We start from the raw sequence: 18,258 nt of genomic DNA on the forward strand, positions 1-18,258 counted from the left end.
TTTCCAAAAATAGACTTGTTGGCATCAACTAGAGGCCCTGCAAAGAAAGGGTTATTCTGCTGATGTGCCTGTTACACAACACACATTTTTGTACAAAGATTCTGCTATCTAGAACAGTTTCAATGCAGAATTATATATATATTTTTTGGCCTCTTGTGCCATAATGACAAGGAATGCATGTCTAATACAGACACTTCTATAGTCCATGTTTTCTTTTATGGATATTGGCCTTGTGTCTAATAGCCCGGAGGCAAAACAAGACTAGGAGAGAGAGGATTGTGAACATGTCAACAGCTACAGTATATTATCTCTGAAACGTATGTAGCGCTAGAGGCAGCAAAATTAGCACTTGGCAACGTTGACGGTCTGGGGAGTCTTTGATTAGGACTGCCAGCGTTGCATCACTCTAAAATGGTAATGACCTCATCGTTATCTGATCACACCTGTATTCACGGGTCAAGCCATTGGATGTCAGTCAGTCAGTTGAGGATCGCTAAACACAGACCTTATACATATTCAATATAATAGCCATGAAATACTCAATCATTCTCATTAACAACTAAAACATGGTTATTATAAAATAGCAGCGGCTTGTTTTGGCAGATGATAAAGTTGAATACATTTTCAAATGCATTTTCAATACATTTTATTAATTTAGCAGACACTCTTATCCAGAGTGACAGGCACAGTAGTGCAATAATTTTAAGATATGTAGTTGTCCCACCTAACTATCTCACTCATAAGTACATTTTTCCTCAATAAAGTAGATATTAGCAAAGTCAGTACTAGTATGGGGAGTGGGCGAGGGGAGTGAAGTGCTTGTGTTAGTTCACGAAAGGCAAAACAAATGTGTGGGTGCTGTGGGATTATCTAAGTTACTCTTTGAAGAGGTAGGTTTTCATACGTTTTTGGGAAGATGGGGCAAGGACTCTGCTGTCCTAGCTTCAGGGGGAAGCTGGTTCCACCATTCCACCAATTTTGACTGGGCTGAGCAGGAGCTTCCCTTCTGTAGGGGTGGGAGGAGCAAGAGACCAGAGGTGGCAGAAAGGAGTACTAGAAAGCGTACCTTTTGTGTACACAATACGGTAAACATTATGTTGTGGGCTTCAAAGCGCACACGCATATATACATTTATTTTACTACAACTTTAGTGGAAAATGATGTCGCTGCTTCATGTTGACAGGACATATTGATAAATAGCCGAATCTCAAAACAGTTTTAAAGTGTCCAAATCAATAACCAATATGCAAAAACAGTTTGATATATTGAAAACATAAACATAAAATGTACTGTGTACACATACATGTGCAACAATAGTATCATATCACTTGAATTTTTTAAAACAAGCATCTTATAATATAAACTGCACGCACCAAAAACCCTGTAATGTTGTTAAGTGGCAATAACTCATAACTCATCAATTAGGGGGGGGGGGTTGGTTATGCGCTGTTGAAACTACCACCACTCAAAAATCACATGGTAACTGGATATAGGGGGAGATGAGATTGCACATCCTGTTAAAATGAAAACAGCTCAAAAACCACACAGAATCTGGGAATAATGTGTACATCACTGGTTAGAGGGCAATTTGTAGAAGACAGCTACCTACATTTTTGAAGTGTTGCATTTTGATTCAAGTGGGTCGCCTACACGGTAAGTGTAACGCAACACTATTTTTGTTAATCACTTCCATTGATATCACGCTGAAATCAATAGAACAGGGGGCAAACATTTGGGGTGTAGAGATGTTTAAACAAACACTATTCAAAGGCCTCACTGAAGCTTGGAATAACCTATACATGGTTGGTTGAACATTTGTACAAGGCTTCATCTATATTTTCGAATGGTGGATGTTGATATCGGTTAGGCTGCCATCATGGAAAAGGGAACAAACAACTTTTTCTGTTAACCTCAACGAATCACAACCCACCATAGGAACAGTGAAAACGGTTGGCTCCCATCTAATTAATAGTTTGACTTTCAAATCAGTGTATTGGTTCGTGGCCAGCTACTTGTATAGAGAGCCCAACCTGAAATATCTGTTCGGTTTGAGAAAGAAAATGATGCATTCTAAGTCCTACGACGCCCCCCTCCCAACGCGTATGGCAAAATCAACTGTACAAAACCAAAGATGTTCATCTGTTTTAAGCAACTGATCTTGTGTCATCGTGTTAACTATAGGATGTGTAGTTCCCCCTAATTCTATGTGGTCAAATACATTTACATTTAACATTTTAGTCATTTAGCAGATGCTCTTATCCTGAGTGCATACATTTTCAAAAAACATGTCATACTGGTCAGCTTGTGTATTGTAGTAACACATGTGTCCACATCATGGAAAGTAGCTTAATGTACACTACCGTTCAAAAGTTTGATCACTTAGAAATGTCCTTGATTTTGAAAGAAAAATACTTTTTTGTTGTTGTCCTGCCTAGAAGGCCAGCATCCCGGAGTCGCATCTTCACTGTTGACTTTGAGACTGGTGTTCTGCGGGTACTATTTAATGAAGCTGCCAGTTAAGGACTTGTGAGGCATCTGTTTCTCAAACTAGACACTCTAATGTCCTCTTGTTCAGTTGTGCACTGGTGCTTCCCACTCCTTTCTATTCTGGTTAGAGCCAGTTTATGCTGTTCTGTGAAGGGAGTGGTACACCACGTTGTACGAGATGTTCAGTTTCTTGCCAATTTCTCGCATGGAATAGCCTTCATTGCTCAGAACAAGAATAGACTGACAAGTTCTAGAAGAAGATTCTTTGTTTCTGGCCATTTTGAGCCTGTAATCGAACCCACAAATGCTGATGCTCCAGATACTCAACTAGTCTAAAGAAGGCCAGTTTTATTGCTTCTTTAATCTGCACAACAGTTTTCAGCTCTGCTAACATAACTGAAAAAGGGTTTTCTAATGATCAATTTGCTTTTTTTAAATTATAAACTTGGATTAGATAACACAATGTGCCATTGGAACACAGGAGTGATGGTTGCTGATAATCAGCCTCTACGCCTATGTAGATATTCCATTAAAAAAATCTGCCGTTTCCAGCTACAATAGTCATTTACACTGAATTTCTGATAAATTTGATGTTATTTTAAAGACAAGGACATTTCTAAGTGACCCCAAACTTTTGAACGGTAGTGTACGGTAGTGTACGTTAATTATATATGGAAAAGTAATTCCATTTCTTAATTTAGGATGAAGCAAACTCTGATTATTTTTCTTTCTACTTTCACATATTTTTCCTAAGCACAATTTTAACAAGACATTCTAGGCTAGAGCGTCCATGGGGTCTGTGCAGCCGGCTGAACGTTTGACGTCCGTAAGTTTATCTTTCCACAGGTGTGTTTGTCAAATGCCCTGCGCTTTAGCCAGAGCCATTTACTGTGGCTGTAGTAGTGACTGCAGTAGAAAGGTGGTGTGCGCAGTGCAATTGTGGAGGGGCACAACCCATCATAAGGTTGCTTAATAATGAGCATGTAGCCCCCCCCTCGCTGACACCTTCCCATTGCTTCCCTCCCACATGTGACTTTTTCCCTCTGTTCCTCTTTGATCTGCCTTTTATTAGATTTTACACATTTACAAATGTAAATACACTTGCACAGTCGCCTGCTAGGAGCACTCTCAATTAAAGCACACAGAGATCTGAAAACCTCAATGTCAGATTATGATCAGCAAGGTTTGAAAAGACATCCACTATTCATGTTGAAAACCCACATTAGAAGACTGACTGCGATGACTATGATGTGAAACAAATTACGCCCTATTTTAACCTGGACCTTGGTCAAAAGTAGTGCACTAATAGGGACTAGGGTGCCATTTGGAATGAAGCATGACGCCTATAAATCTCTCTGATGAATTATTCCAAAAAGTCTGTTCTAACGAGCACATCCTACTCCCAACACAGTAGCAAGCATCCCTCTCTGAAGTAGATATCTAATAGCTCTCTCCACTTATGAGGATATGTTTCACCACACAACGTCAGGTGTTTTTGTTAATATCTAGAAACCCAGAGGGTTAGCCAATAGCCAACTACTCCTACTGTTTGAGTCATGGGCTGGCGGTTTCATTCTTTTGGCAGTTATCATCAAGAGCTAAAGTAAATAAACAATTTTTCATGGTGCATTTTGTCAAAATGAAAGGTTCCAAGTATAATCTAGTGCTGTACCTGTGCAGCAAAGACATTTGAACGTAACTTTTTTATTTTAACAAAATGCGTTTTTTGTCAGAAATGCCTTCTGGAACATGTGAACTTTCATGTGCCTTTAATAACAAACTTGTATGCCATCTGTTAATACAAATAAAATTCTTAAAATACAAGCCTAGTTGGTTTAGCCAGAGAAAAAGTCAGCAACCTTCCAGCTAGCCATGATTGGCTGAGATGAGTTGGCTGGACATGCCGAGAAATGAGTTCGGATTGGTCTGTCACAATTCTGTCTATTTGAGCTGGTCAGTATGTGTAGGTAATCCTGTCTAACGCGGCTTTTAAAAAATATTGCGTAGTAGAACTGCATAAGTGTTGCTCTCCACTTTCTGGATGACCGAGTTTTGAAATCAGTGGAATTAGAGCATGATGGCTAAGTAGATGGAGAAAATACCTGTCTCCGGATTGCATTTTCAAACTAAGGGCAACCATGTAATCCGTGACAGAGAGGGAGAAGCATCCAGCCATGTTTATGGGTAAGAGACTAGATAGCTACATTTTCAGATATTATGCGTTTCCAATATTTGCAGAAAGTAATTTATTTCAAGCGAAAGTGTAGTGTTAGCTAGCAAGCCAATGTTAGCTGGCTAGCTAATGTTAGCTGACTCGCTAGCTAACGTCACGTGTATAATCTCTGTAGTAATATTATTATGTTCTCAGAGCCATTTGCTTTGCTAGTTATAGTCTAATGTTAGCTAGCTAACATTGAACCTGGTTGGTTAGCTTCCTGTAGATTCATGCAGGGTAGTAACATAATGAGTTGGGATTATGGTTCAGTAATATCTGACAAGTAATATGTAACAATTTCACAACAATACACACAAATCTAAAGTCAATGGAATTAAGAATATATAAATATTTGGGTGAGCAATGTCAGAGCGGCATAGACTAAGATACAGTAGGATATGTTAACTTTATTAAAGTGACTAGTGTTCCATTATTAAAGTGGCCAGTGATTTCAAGTCTATGTATATAGGGAAGCAGCCTCTTATGTGCTAGTGATGGCTATTTAACAGTCTGAGATAGAAGCTGTTTATCAGTCTCTCGGTCCTAGCTTTGATGCACCTGTATTGACCTCGCCTTCTTGATGATAAGGGGGTGAACAGGCAGTGGCTCGGGTGGTTGTTGTCCTTGATGATATTTTTTGCCTTCCTGTGACATCAGGTGCTGTAGGTGTCCTGGAGGTCAGGTTGTTTGACCCCAACGATGCGTTGGGCAGACCACACCACCCTCTGGAGAGCCCTGTGGTTGCGGGCGGTGCATTTGCCATACCAGGCGGTGATACAGCCCGACAGGATGCTCTCAATTGTGCACTTGAAAAAGTGCGTGAGTTTTAGGTGCCAAGCGGATTTTTTTTCAGCCTCCCGAAGTTGAAAAGGCACTGTTGCACCTTCTTCACCACACCGTCTGTGTGGGTGGACAATTTCAGTTTGTCCGTGATGTGTATTCCGGGGAACTTGAAGCTTTCCACTTTCTCGACTGTGGTCCCGTCGATGTGGATAGGGGGGTGCTCCCTCTGCTGTTTCCTGAAGTCCACAATCAGCTCCTTCGTTTTGTTGACGTTGGGTGAGAGGTTATTTTCCTTGCACAACACTCCTAGGGCCTTCACCTCCTACTTGTAGGCTGTCTCTTCATTGTTGGTAATCAGGCCTACTACTGTCGTGTCGTTTGCGAACTTGATGATTGAGTTGGAGGTGTGCGTGGCCACACAGTCATGGGGGAACATGGAGTACATGAAGGGGCTGAGCACGCATCCTTGTGGGTGATGAACAGTATTCTTACATAGGTATTCCTGTTGTCCAGATGGGATAGGTCAGTGTGCAGTGCGATGGTGATTGCATTGTCTGTGGATCTATTATGGTAGCACTGTCGTTTGAGTGTGCTAGAGCGCAGAATAACTGACGAATTTACGAACGCTTAACACCCGTTGAATATGGCCGGTGTCAGTAAACGTTGGCAAAAAAACGTAAATTGTTGCCAACAGCAGAGTTGCAGTCACAAACGCTCTGGATAACATAAAAACAGCCGAACCAGCTTTGCTGGTTATAGCTTGCGGTAGGCTTGCTTACCAACAACGATGAGACGTCTTACAGGGAGGAGATGAGGGCCCTCGGAGTGTGGTGTCAGGAAAATAACCTCACACTTAACGTCAACAAAACAAAGAGGATGATTGTGGACTTCAGGAAACAGCAGAGGGAGCAACCCCCTATCCACGTTGGCGGGACAGTAGTGGAGAGGGTAGTAAGTTTTAAGTTCATCGGCGTACACATCACGGACAGACTGAATTGGTCCACCCACACAGACAGTGTTGTGAAGAAGGCGCAGCAGCGCCTCTTCAACATCAGGAGGCTGAAGAAATTTGGCTTGTCACCAAAAGCACTCACAAACTTCTACAGATGCACAATCGAGAGCATCCTGTCGGGCTGTATCACCGCCTGCTACGGCAACTACTCCGCTCACAACAGTAAGGCTCTCCAGAGGGTAGTGAGGTCTGTACAACGCATCACCGGGGGCAAACTACCTGCCCTCCAGGACACAGACACCACCCGATGTCACAGGAAGGCCATAAAGATCATCAAGGACAACAACCACCCGAGCCACTGCCTGTTCACCCCGCTATCATCCAGAAGGTAAGGTCAGTACAGGTGCATCAAAGCAGGGACAGAGAGACTGAAAAACAGCTTCTATCTCAAGGCCATCAGACTGTTAAACAGCCACCACTAACATTGAGTGGCTGCTGCTAACATACTGACTCAACTACAGCCACTTTCATAATGGAAGTTGATAGAAATTGATGTACATTTTTTTTAGCACTAGCCACTTTAAACAATGCCAGTTAATATTATGTTTACATAACCTACATTACTCATCTCATATGTATATACTGTACTCTATCATCTACTGCATCTTGCCATCTTGATGTAATACATGTATCACTAGCCACTTTAAACTATGCCACTTTTATGTTTACATACCCTACATTACTTATCTCATATGTATATACTGTACTCGATACCATCTACTGCATCTTGCCTATGCCGTTCTGTACCATCACTCATTCATATATCTTTATGTACATATTCGTTATCCCTTTACACTTGTGTGTGTATAAGGTAGTAGTTGTGGAATTGTTAGGTTAGATTACTCGTTGGTTATTACTGCATTGTCGGAACTAGAAGCACAAGCATTTCGCTACACTCGCTTTAACATCTGCTAACCATGTGTATGTGACAAATAAAAATGTATTTGATTTGTGATTGTCTCCACCCCCTCCAGTGTTGCTGATTTCCCCCAGTGTATTTATCCCTGTGTTTCCTGTCTCTCTGTGCCAGTTCATCTTGTTTGTTTCTAAGTCAACCAGCGTTTTTCCCGTTCTCCTGCTTTCTGCATTCTCCTTTTTCTAGTCCTCCCGGTTTTGACCCTTGTCTGATTCTGGACTTTGTACCCACCTGCCTGACCATTCTGCATGCCTTGACCACAAGCCTGTCTGCCACTATGTACCTCCTGGACTCTGATCTGGTTTTGACCTTTTTGCCTGTCCACGACCACTCTCTTGCCTACCCCTTTGGATTAATAAACATTGTAAGACTCCAACCATCTCCCTCCAGTGTCTGCATTTGGGCCTCACCTTGTGCCTTGATACATGCAGGTAATATTGTGGAACTGGATACAGACACCACCAGAGCATTCTAGAGTTCATTATTAAATTTCTCGAAAAACCCTAGCCCCAGAGAACACCTAGCCCCTATACCCCCTATGCACCTGTGTAGATCTGAGAAGACTACATACTGTAAGTGTAAGCAATATTGCACCAAAGAACATCCAAGATCACTGACCTCAAATTCCCCATAACATCATCATAAACCAAGCCTCAGAAAAGCCTTATTTTTATTTTAAAAATATTTAAAAAATACCCTTTTTTTCTCCCCAATTTCGTGGTATCCAATTGTTTTAGTAGCTACTATCTTGTCTCATCGCTACAACTCCCGTACGGGCTCGGGAGAGACAAAGGTTGAAAGTAATGCGTCCTCCGATACACAACCCAACCAAGCCGCACTGCTTCTTAACACTTTTATTTATTTTATTTTATTTCACCTTTATTTAACCAGGTAGGCTAGTTGAGAACAAGTTCTCATTTGCAACTGTGACCTGGCCAAGATAAAGCATAGCAGTGTGAGCAGACAACACAGAGTTACACATGGAATAAACAATTAACATGTCAATAACACAGTAGAAAACAAAGGGGGGAGTCTATATACAATGTGTGCAAAAGGCATGAGGAGGTAGGCGAATAATTACAATTTTGCAGATTAACACTGGAGTGATAAATGATCAGATGGTCATGTACAGGTAGAGATATTGGTGTGCAAAAGAGCAGAAAAGTAAATAAATAAAAACAGTATGGGGATGAGGTAGGTGAAATGGGTGGGCTATTTACCAATAGACTATGTACAGCTGCAGCGATCGGTTAGCTGCTCAGATAGCTGATGTTTGAAGTTGGTGAGGGAGATAAAAGTCTCCAACTTCAGCGATTTTTGCAATTCGTTCCAGTCACAGGCAGCAGAGTACTGGAACGAAAGGCGGCCAAATGAGGTGTTGGCTTTAGGGATGATCAGTGAGATACACCTGCTGGAGCGCGTGCTACGGATGGGTGTTGCCATCGTGACCAGTGAACTGAGATAAGGCGGAGCTTTACCTAGCATGGACTTGTAGATGACCTGGAGCCAGTGGGTCTGGCGACGAATATGTAACGGGGGCCAGCCGACTAGAGCATACAGGTCGCAGTGGTGGGTGGTATAAGGTGCTTTAGTGACAAAACGGATGGCACTGTGATAGACTGCATCCAGTTTGCTGAGTAGAGTGTTGGAAGCCATTTTGTAGATGACATCGCCGAAGTCAAGGATCGGTAGGATAGTCAGTTTTACTAGGGTAAGCTTGGCGGCGTGAGTGAAGGAGGCTTTGTTGCGGAATAGAAAGCCGACTCTTGATTTGATTTTCGATTGGAGATGTTTGATATGAGTCTGGAAGATGAGTTTGCAGTCTAGCCAGACACCTAGGTACTTATAGATGTCCACATCTTCAAGGTCGGAACCATCCAGGGTGGTGATGCTAGTCGGGCATGCGGGTGCAGGCAGCGATCGGTTGAAAAGCATGCATTTGGTTTTACTAGCGTTTAAGAGCAGTTGGAGGCCACGGAAGGAGTGTTGTATGGCATTGAAGCTTGTTTGGAGGTTAGATAGCACAGTGTCCAATGACGGGCCGAAAGTATATAGAATGGTGTCGTCTGCGTAGAGGTGGATCAGGGAATCGCCCGCAGCAAGAGCAACATCATTGATATATACAGAGAAAAGAGTCGGCCCGAGAATTGAACCCTGTGGCACCCCCATAGAGACTGCCAGAGGACCGGACAGCATGCCCTCCGATTTGACACACTGAACTCTGTCTGCAAAGTAATTGGTGAACCAGGCAATGCAGTCATCCGAAAAACCGAGGCTACTGAGTCTGCCAATAAGAATATGGTGATTGACAGAGTCGAAAGCCTTGGCAAGGTCAATGAAGACAGCTGCACAGTACTGTCTTTTATCGATGGCGGTTATGATATCGTTTAGTACCTTGAGTGTGGCTGAGGTGCACCCGTGACCGGCTCGGAAACCAGATTGCACAGCGGAGAAGGTACGGTGGGATTCGAGATGGTCAGTGACCTGTTTGTTGACTTGGCTTTCGAAGACCTTACATAGGCAGGGCAGGATGGATATAGGTCTGTAACAGTTTGGGTCCAGGGTGTCTCCCCCTTTGAAGAGGGGGATGACTGTGGCAGCTTTCCAATCCTTGGGGATCTCAGACGATATGAAAGAGAGGTTGAACAGGCTGGTAATAGGGGTTGCGACAATGGCGGCGGAAAGTTTCAGAAATAGGGGGTCCAGATTGTCAAGCCCAGCTGATTTGTACGGGTCCAGGTTTTGCAGCTCTTTCAGAACATCTGCTATCTGGATTTGGGTAAAGGAGAACCTGGAGAGGCTTGGGCGAGGAGCTGCCGGGGGCGGAGCTGTTGGCCGAGGTTGGAGTAGCCAGGCGGAAGGCATGGCCAGCCGTTGAGAAATGCTTATTGAAGTTTTCGATAATCATGGATTTATCGGTGGTGACCGTGTTACCTAGCCTCAGTGCAGTGGGCAGCTGGGAGGAGGTGCTCTTGTTCTCCATGGACTTCACAGTGTCCCAGAACATTTTGGAGTTGGAGCTACAGGATGCAAACTTCTGCCTGAAGAAGCTGGCCTTAGCTTTCCTGACTGACTGCGTGTATTGGTTCCAGACTTCCCTGAACAGTTGCATATCCCGGGGACTATTCGATGCTATTGCAGTCCGCCACAGGATGTTTTTGTGTTGGTCGAGGGCAGTCAGGTCTGGGGTGAACCAAGGACTGTATCTGTTCTTAGTTCTGCATTTTTTGAACGGAGCATGCTTATCTAAAATGGTGAGGAAGTTACTTTTAAAGAATGACCAGGCATCCTCAACTGACGGGATGAGGTCAATGTCCTTCCAGGATACCCGGGCCAGGTTGATTAGAAAGGCCTGCTCACAGAAGTGTTTTAGGGAGCGTTTGACAGTGATGAGGGGTGGTCGTTTGACTGCAGCTCCGTAGCGGATACAGGCAATGAGGCAGTGATCACTGAGATCCTGGTTGAAGACAGCGGAGGTGTATTTGGAGGGCCAGTTGGTCAGGATGACGTCTATGAGGGTGCCCTTGTTTACAGAGTTAGGGTTGTACCTGGTGGGTTCCTTGATGATTTGTGTGAGATTGAGGGCATCTAGCTTAGATTGTAGGACTGGCGGGGTGTTAAGCATATCCCAGTTTAGGTCACCTAACAGAACAAACTCTGAGGCTAGATGGGGGGCGATCAATTCACAAATGGTGTCCAGGGCACAGCTGGGAGCTGAGGGGGGTCGGTAGCAGGCGGCAACAGTGAGAGACTTATTTCTGGAGAGAGTAATTTTCAAAATTAGTAGTTCGAACTGTTTGGGTATGGACCTGGAAAGTATGACATTACTTTGCAGGCTATCTCTGCAGTAGACTGCAACTCCTCCCCCTTTGGCAGTTCTATCTTGACGGAAGATGTTATAGTTGGGTATGGAAATCTCTGAATTTTTGGTGGCCTTCCTGAGCCAGGATTCAGACACAGCAAGGACATCGGGGTTAGCAGAGTGTGCTAGAGCAGTGAGTAAAACAAACTTAGGGAGGAGGCTTCTGATGTTGACATGCATGAAACCAAGGCTTTTTTGATCACAGAAGTCAACAAATGAGGGTGCCTGGGGACATGCAGGGCCTGGGTTTACCTCCACATCACCCGCGGAACAGAGAAGGAGTAGTATGAGGGTGCGGCTAAAGGCTATCAAAACTGGTCGCCTAGAGCGTTGGGGACAGAGAATAAGAGGAGCAGGTTTCTGGGCATGGTAGAATATATTCAGGGCATAATGCGCAGACAGGGGTATGGTGGGGTGCGGGTACAGCGGAGGTAAGCCCAGGCACTGGGTGATGATGAGAGAGGTTGTATCTCTGGACATGCTGGTTGTAATGGGTGAGGTCACCGCATGTGTGGGAGGTGGGACAAAGGAGTTATCAGAGGTATGAAGAGTAGAACTAGGGGCTCCATTGTGAACTAGAACAATGATAACTAACCTGAGAAACAGTATACAAGGCATATTGACATTTGAGAGGGACATACAGCGAGGCATACAGTAATCACAGGTGTTGAATTGGGAAAGCTAGCTAAAACAGTAGGTGAGACAACAGCTAATCAGCTAGCACAACAACAGCAGGTAAAATGGCGTTGACTAGGCAATGGGGCCGACAGATAAAACATAAACAAGCAGAATGGAGTACCGTGATTAATGGACAGTCCAGAGTGCATCAGCTATGTAGCCAAGAGATCAGTGTCCAGGGGGCAGCGGTGGATGGGGCAGGGAAGCTGGACTGGCGAGTGTTATCCAGGTTGAAAAAAGTTAACAATGACTAAATAGCTTGTAGCTAGTTAGCTGGTTAGCTTCTGGAGGTTCTTGAGTGTGTTCTAAAAATTTAAAATAATAGCGATTCCGTATCACATTGGGTGAGGCAGGTTTCCGGAAAGGTATAAACAGATTAAAAATCAAGAAGAGATAGAAAGTAAATATGGGTCCGGTGAGTGTTTGGGACGCGGCGATTCAGACGGTTAGCAGGCCTGTGCTAACAAGCTAACAGTTCGTAGGCCCGGGCTAAACAAGGTAGCAGTTAGCGGACCGGGGCTAGATAAGCTAGCAGTTAGCAGGCCGAGTTTAGCAAGCAGGGAGATAGCGAGGGCTAGAGAGTTGGCCTTTGGGGGACGTCGCGATGGGGTGAGTCTGTTTATTACTCTTCATGCGGTGACATCGATAGACCGGTCGTGGGCCCGGGTATTGTAGCCCAGGAGTATGCTACGGTGGTAGTACAGGTGCGCTGGCCGGGCTAGCTTCACGCTAAGTGGGTGGAAGCGCTAGCCAGGAGTAATCATCCGGGGTTGCGGTTTAGCTAGATAGCTAGTTGTGAAGATCCAGCTGAAAAATGTTCCGTTTGCGGTGGGAATCCGGGGGATGAATCCGGGGATGAAAAATAAATAGGTCCGTTATGCTCTGGTTAGAGTCACGTTGTTCGAGCTGGCGAGAGCTTTCCGAGCTAAAGGTTAGCTTAGCTGATGACCGGTTAGCTGAAGACCGCTAGCATAGCTGGTGGTTAGCTGGCTAGCTTCAGTTGAGGGGTTCCGGTTCCGAAGTAAATATAAATACTTTAGGAAAAATAGCTACATTGGGTGAGGCGGGTTGCAGGAGAGTATTTGGAAGCTTAGGTTTAGCAAAATGTTTTTGAAGAGATATGCGAAGAAAAATATGTAAAAAACGAAAAATAGACGATATATACAAGGGACACTACGAGACAGGACGACTTACTGCTACGCCATCTTGGATCCAGTATCCAACCCGGAAGCACCAATGTGTCGGAGGAAACACCGTGCACCTGGCAACCTTGGTTAGCGCGCATTACTCCCGGCTCGCCACAGGAGTCGCTGGTGCGTGATGAGACAAGGACATCCTGGACGACGCTAGGCCAATTGTGCTTCGCCCCACTGCACCACCCGGGAGGCCCAGAAAAGCCTTAATTTGCACCTATACCAGTATTCTACATCATACCATTTTTTTCTCCCTTTTATGGCTCACAGCGGTATTTAAATCTAATTTCCATCAAAGCTGGGATAAAAGGAAGTTTCAAGCTATTAGAGAACATACAGTGGGGTCTAGAATTATTGGATCCCTTGATAAAGATGAGCAAGAAAGACTGTATAAAATACTTAGTCACATGGTCATATGACATGAAAATAGAGCTCTTTGGCCACGCACACCAGATTTGGGTTCGGCCTTCGAAAGAACAATATGCAGAAAACACCTAATTCCTACTGTAAAATATGGTAACGGTCCTCTGATGTTATGGGGATATTTTGCTTCCACTGGCCCTGGGGCCCTTGTTAAGGACAACGGCATCATGAACTTTACCAAGTACCTGGGCATTTTAGTCAAAAACCTGGATGCCTCTGCCAGGAAGCTCAAACTTGGCTGCAAGTGAGTCTTCCAGTAAGACAATAACCCCAGACACATCTAAATCCAGAAATAAATGTTTAAATGACGACAAAATAAACATTTTTCAATGGCCATCTCAGTCTCCGGACCTGAATCCCATTGAAAACCTGTGGTTTGAATTGAAGAGGGCCGTCTACAAGTGCAGTGTTACGTCCGTCGTTGGAATAAGACCAAAGCGCAGCGTGGAAAGTGTACATCTTTCTTTAATTTAGATGAACACCAAAAACAACAAAAGATCAACGAACGTAAAGTTCTGGACTGCAGACCGTCGCTGGTGGCTCTGGACCTTGGAGCGTCACTGGAGGCTTTGTGCCACGGATCATCACTGGAGACTGTGGACCGTCTCGGGAGGTTCCGGACTGTGGACCGTCTCGGGAGGTTCCGGACTGTGGACCGTCTCGGGAGGTTCCGGACTGTGGACCGTCTCGGGAGGTTCCGGACTGGGAACTGTCGCCGGAAGCTCTGGACTGTTGAGGCGCACTGGAGGCCTGATGCATGGGACAGGTACAGGTGGCACCGGGATGATCACACGCACCTCAGGGCGAGTGCGGGGAGGAGGCACAGGACGTACTGGACTGTGGAGGCCTGATGCGTGGGACCCGTACAGGTGGCACCGGGCTGATGACGCACCTCAGGGCGAGAGCGGGGAGGAGGTATAGGACGTACTAGACTGTGGAGACGCACTGGAGGTCTGGAGTGCAGAGCTGGCACAACCCGTCCTGGCTGGATGCTCACTTTAGCCCGGCAAGTGCGGGCGCTGGCACAGGACGCACTGGGTTGTGAAGGCGCACTGGAGACACGGTACGTAGAACTGCATAACATGGTGCCTGAACGGTGACACACACCCCAGAGTGAGTGCGCGGAGGAGACACAGGATGCACCAGACTGGTGAGGTGCACCGGAGGCCAGATGCGTGAAACCGGTGCACATGACACCGGACTGGTGTCACGCTCATCAGCACGCCCACTCTGCAGCTCTCTCAACGCCAGCACCTCTCTCCGGAATCTTGCGTCGAGCTCCTCACTCGACTCCCTGACTGGCACTGGTTCAACCCTCGGCTCCGACCGACACCTCCGTGTACACTTTCCACGCTCTCATTCCGACGACGGACCTAACAGAAGATCCCACCACCAAGTGACCAAGCAGCGTGCCCAGGAGTGGAGGACATCATGGACCTGGGGGGAGGTAATGGCAGGGGACAAGACCCTGACATGGAAGCAGATAGAGGCAGTGAGAGAGGAACGGCGACGAGATCAGGAATCTTGGACATGATGCAAGTACGAGAGGCAGCCCCTCGTGCTTGCGTGGAAAGTGTACAACGAACGTAAAGTTCTGCAGGGCTATACAGCTACTGTGCAAAAACAATATCCCACAAACTCAGGTGGAAAACAGGCTGCCTAAGTATGATTCCCAATCAGAGACAACGATAGAATGCTGCCTCTGATTGGGAACCATACCCGGCCATCAAAGAAATAGAAAACTAGAATGCCCACCCAAATCACACCCTGACCTAACCAAATAGAGAAATAAGCAGGCTCTCTAAGGTCAGGGAGTGACACACAGACGAAGGATATTCTGTATGGAGGAATGGTCTAAGATCCCTCCCAATGTGTTATCCAACCTCATAAAACGTTTTAGAAAAAGGTTCAGCGTCATTATTCTCGCAAGGGAAAGGTGCTCGAGTATTGAAAACAGGGATATCAATAATTTTGACCCCTATCTTTATTATTATTATTATTACTTTTCAACAAACTAAATTTCCTTTAGCAATTGTATTAATATAATACAAATAAAATAAGCATACAATATAACTTAGTATTTGGATTATTTATTTTATACAGTCTTTCTTTCTCATCTTTAAGAAGGCATTCCGGACCCCACTGTATACACTAGCCTTGCATCTCAGCCTGCTCAGTTCTCTTCTGTTCCGCCCTAATGCTCTGGTGCTCAGCAATGACACTGCCATCAATCACATTGCCTCAGGATGCGCTGATTAGGAAAAATATACTATCTCAGGAGTGCAATGCCGTTAATGGGGCTCAAATCAGACCATTATCCACTTCATTAGAACATATGGCTTGAACACTGTCGGTTTTAACATTAAAATTTTGCTGGGGCAAACTCCATCAACAAAGCTTATACACATCGAAACCAGTACACTACACAGGCTACACATTGACTGCACTAATAACCAATCCCAGAAATCAGTTTTGAGCCATACACATAAACGTTATAACATTAGAGTTATGATCAGTTTATAGCTACTTCCCATATCTTTAGCTCTTATTGCATGGAAGACCACGGTAGTCGAGGATACTTTTAAAGAGTAAACTAGCTAATAATCGGTCTGCAATATTGTGACACAGCGTTTGTCTGGCTGCCTGTTACAAAGGGGCCCGGTTAACAATATGCTTAATCTATTGCACAGTTCCAGTTCCATTACATATATTTATAACTAACTCCTCTTCTACATGTGGTTCCATGAGTATTACAGTCTGCCATCAAACATCAACGATAAGACATGTAGCCTATAGGATATTATAGCTAGCCTACCTCAAAACAGATGTTCGCCACTGCTCTATTATGAAAACAAATCACATTTTATCAGTTGCATACACATATTTTGCAGATGTTATTGCAGGTACAACGAAATGCTAGCTCCAACAGTGCAGTAATACATAACAATACACGCATCCATATTATCAGTCAAAAGTTTGGACACACATACTTTTTATTTGTATAATTTTCTACATTGTAAAATAATAGTAAAGACATCTAAACTATGAAATAACACATATGGAATCATGTAGTAACCAAAAAAAGTGTTAACCAGTATTAACTATATTTCTTCAAAGAAGCCACCATTTGCCTCGATGGTAGGGGTAGTATACAGAAGATAGCCATATTTGGTAAAAGACCAAGTCCATGTTATGGCAAGAAAAGCTCAATAAGCACAGAGAAAGGACAGTCCAACATTACTTTAAGACATGAAGGAAGGTCAATCCGGTAGATTTCAAGAACTTTTGAAAGTTTCTTCAAGTGCATGTGGACTGCCAAATGAAAGGAAGGCCCAGAGTTACATCTGCTGCAGAGGATACGTTAATTAGAGTTAAGTTCGTTAGAGTTAACAGCCTCAGAAATTGTAGAACAAATAAATGCTTCTCGGAGTTCAATTAACAGACATCTCAATATCAACTGTTCAGAGGAGACGGTGTGAATCAGGCGTTAATGGTCAAATTGGTACAAAGAAACCACTACTAAATGAAACCAAGAAGAAGAAGAGACTTGCTTGGGCTAAGAAACACGAGCTATGGACATTAGACATGGAAATCTGTGCTTTCGTCTGATAAGTCCAAATTTGAGATTTTTGATTCCAATCGCCGTGGCTTTGTGAGACACAGAGTAGGTGAACGGATGATCTCCGATTGTGTGGTTCCCACCGTGAAGCATGGAGGAGGAGGTTTGATGGTGTGGGGGTGCTTTGCTGGTGTCACTGTCAGTGATTTATTTAGAATTCAAGGCACACTTAACCAGCATGGCCAACACAGCATTCTGCAGCGATACGCCATCCCATCTGGTTGGTGCTTAGTGGGAATTTAATTTGTTTTTCAAGAGGACAATGACCCAACACACCTCCAAGCTGTGTAAGGGCTATTTGACCAAGAAGGAGAGTGATGGAGTGCTGCATCAGATGGCCTAACCTCTACAATACACCTGAGCTCAACCCAATTGAGATGGTTTTGGATGAGTTGGACCGCAGAGTGAAGGAAAAGCTGCCAAAAAGTGCTCAACATATGTGGGTACTCCTTCAATACTAGTTAGTTGAGAGAATGCCATGAGTGTAAGGACAGATGCTGGAGCCAAGAAGCAAGTCCAGGGAGTGAACATTTAATGAAACACGGACATGAAACAGGCGCTGGACAAGCCGGCTGAGGCGCGGGATCCTGACGATCCCGCTGGGCGCGGGAGCCTGACAATCCCGCTGAGGCATGACGTGGGATGGGCCCCTGCCAAGCCAAGAAACCCTCTCGAGTCAGCTAAGGCATGGAAGCCCAACGAGCCAGCTGAGGCACCCCCAGTTCCAATCAGTGATGGCACCCGGACCCGTCACCAACAAAAAAATAATAATAATAATTCCCTGATGCTTCACATATTGCTGTCAGCATTCTGTAAGGACAGATGCTGGAGACGAGAAGCAAGTACAGGGAGTGAACATTTACTGAAACACAGACATGAAACAGAACACGGATAGCGTCTGGACAGGGGAAACGTAAACGACAATAATACTGACACGGGGAACCAACGGAGGAACAGACAGATATACAGTAGATGGGTCAATCAACAAAGTGAAGGAGTCCCGGTGAGTCCAATGAGTGCTGATGCGCATGATGGTGTTTCTATGTTTCTATGTTTCTATTTCTTTGTTG

General features: G+C 44.7%; 1 protein-coding gene across 5 annotated transcripts in view; it reads right to left on the minus strand.

Moving 5' to 3' along the window:
• Positions 1-18,258, minus strand: part of LOC112258000 (opioid-binding protein/cell adhesion molecule-like) — a 545,358-nt gene that overhangs the window by 74,170 nt on the left and 452,930 nt on the right. The gene's annotated exons all lie outside the window — the stretch shown is intronic.

Source organism: Oncorhynchus tshawytscha, linkage group LG09 (assembly GCF_018296145.1).
Source record: "Oncorhynchus tshawytscha isolate Ot180627B linkage group LG09, Otsh_v2.0, whole genome shotgun sequence".
Taxonomy (NCBI): Eukaryota; Metazoa; Chordata; class Actinopteri; order Salmoniformes; family Salmonidae; genus Oncorhynchus; species Oncorhynchus tshawytscha.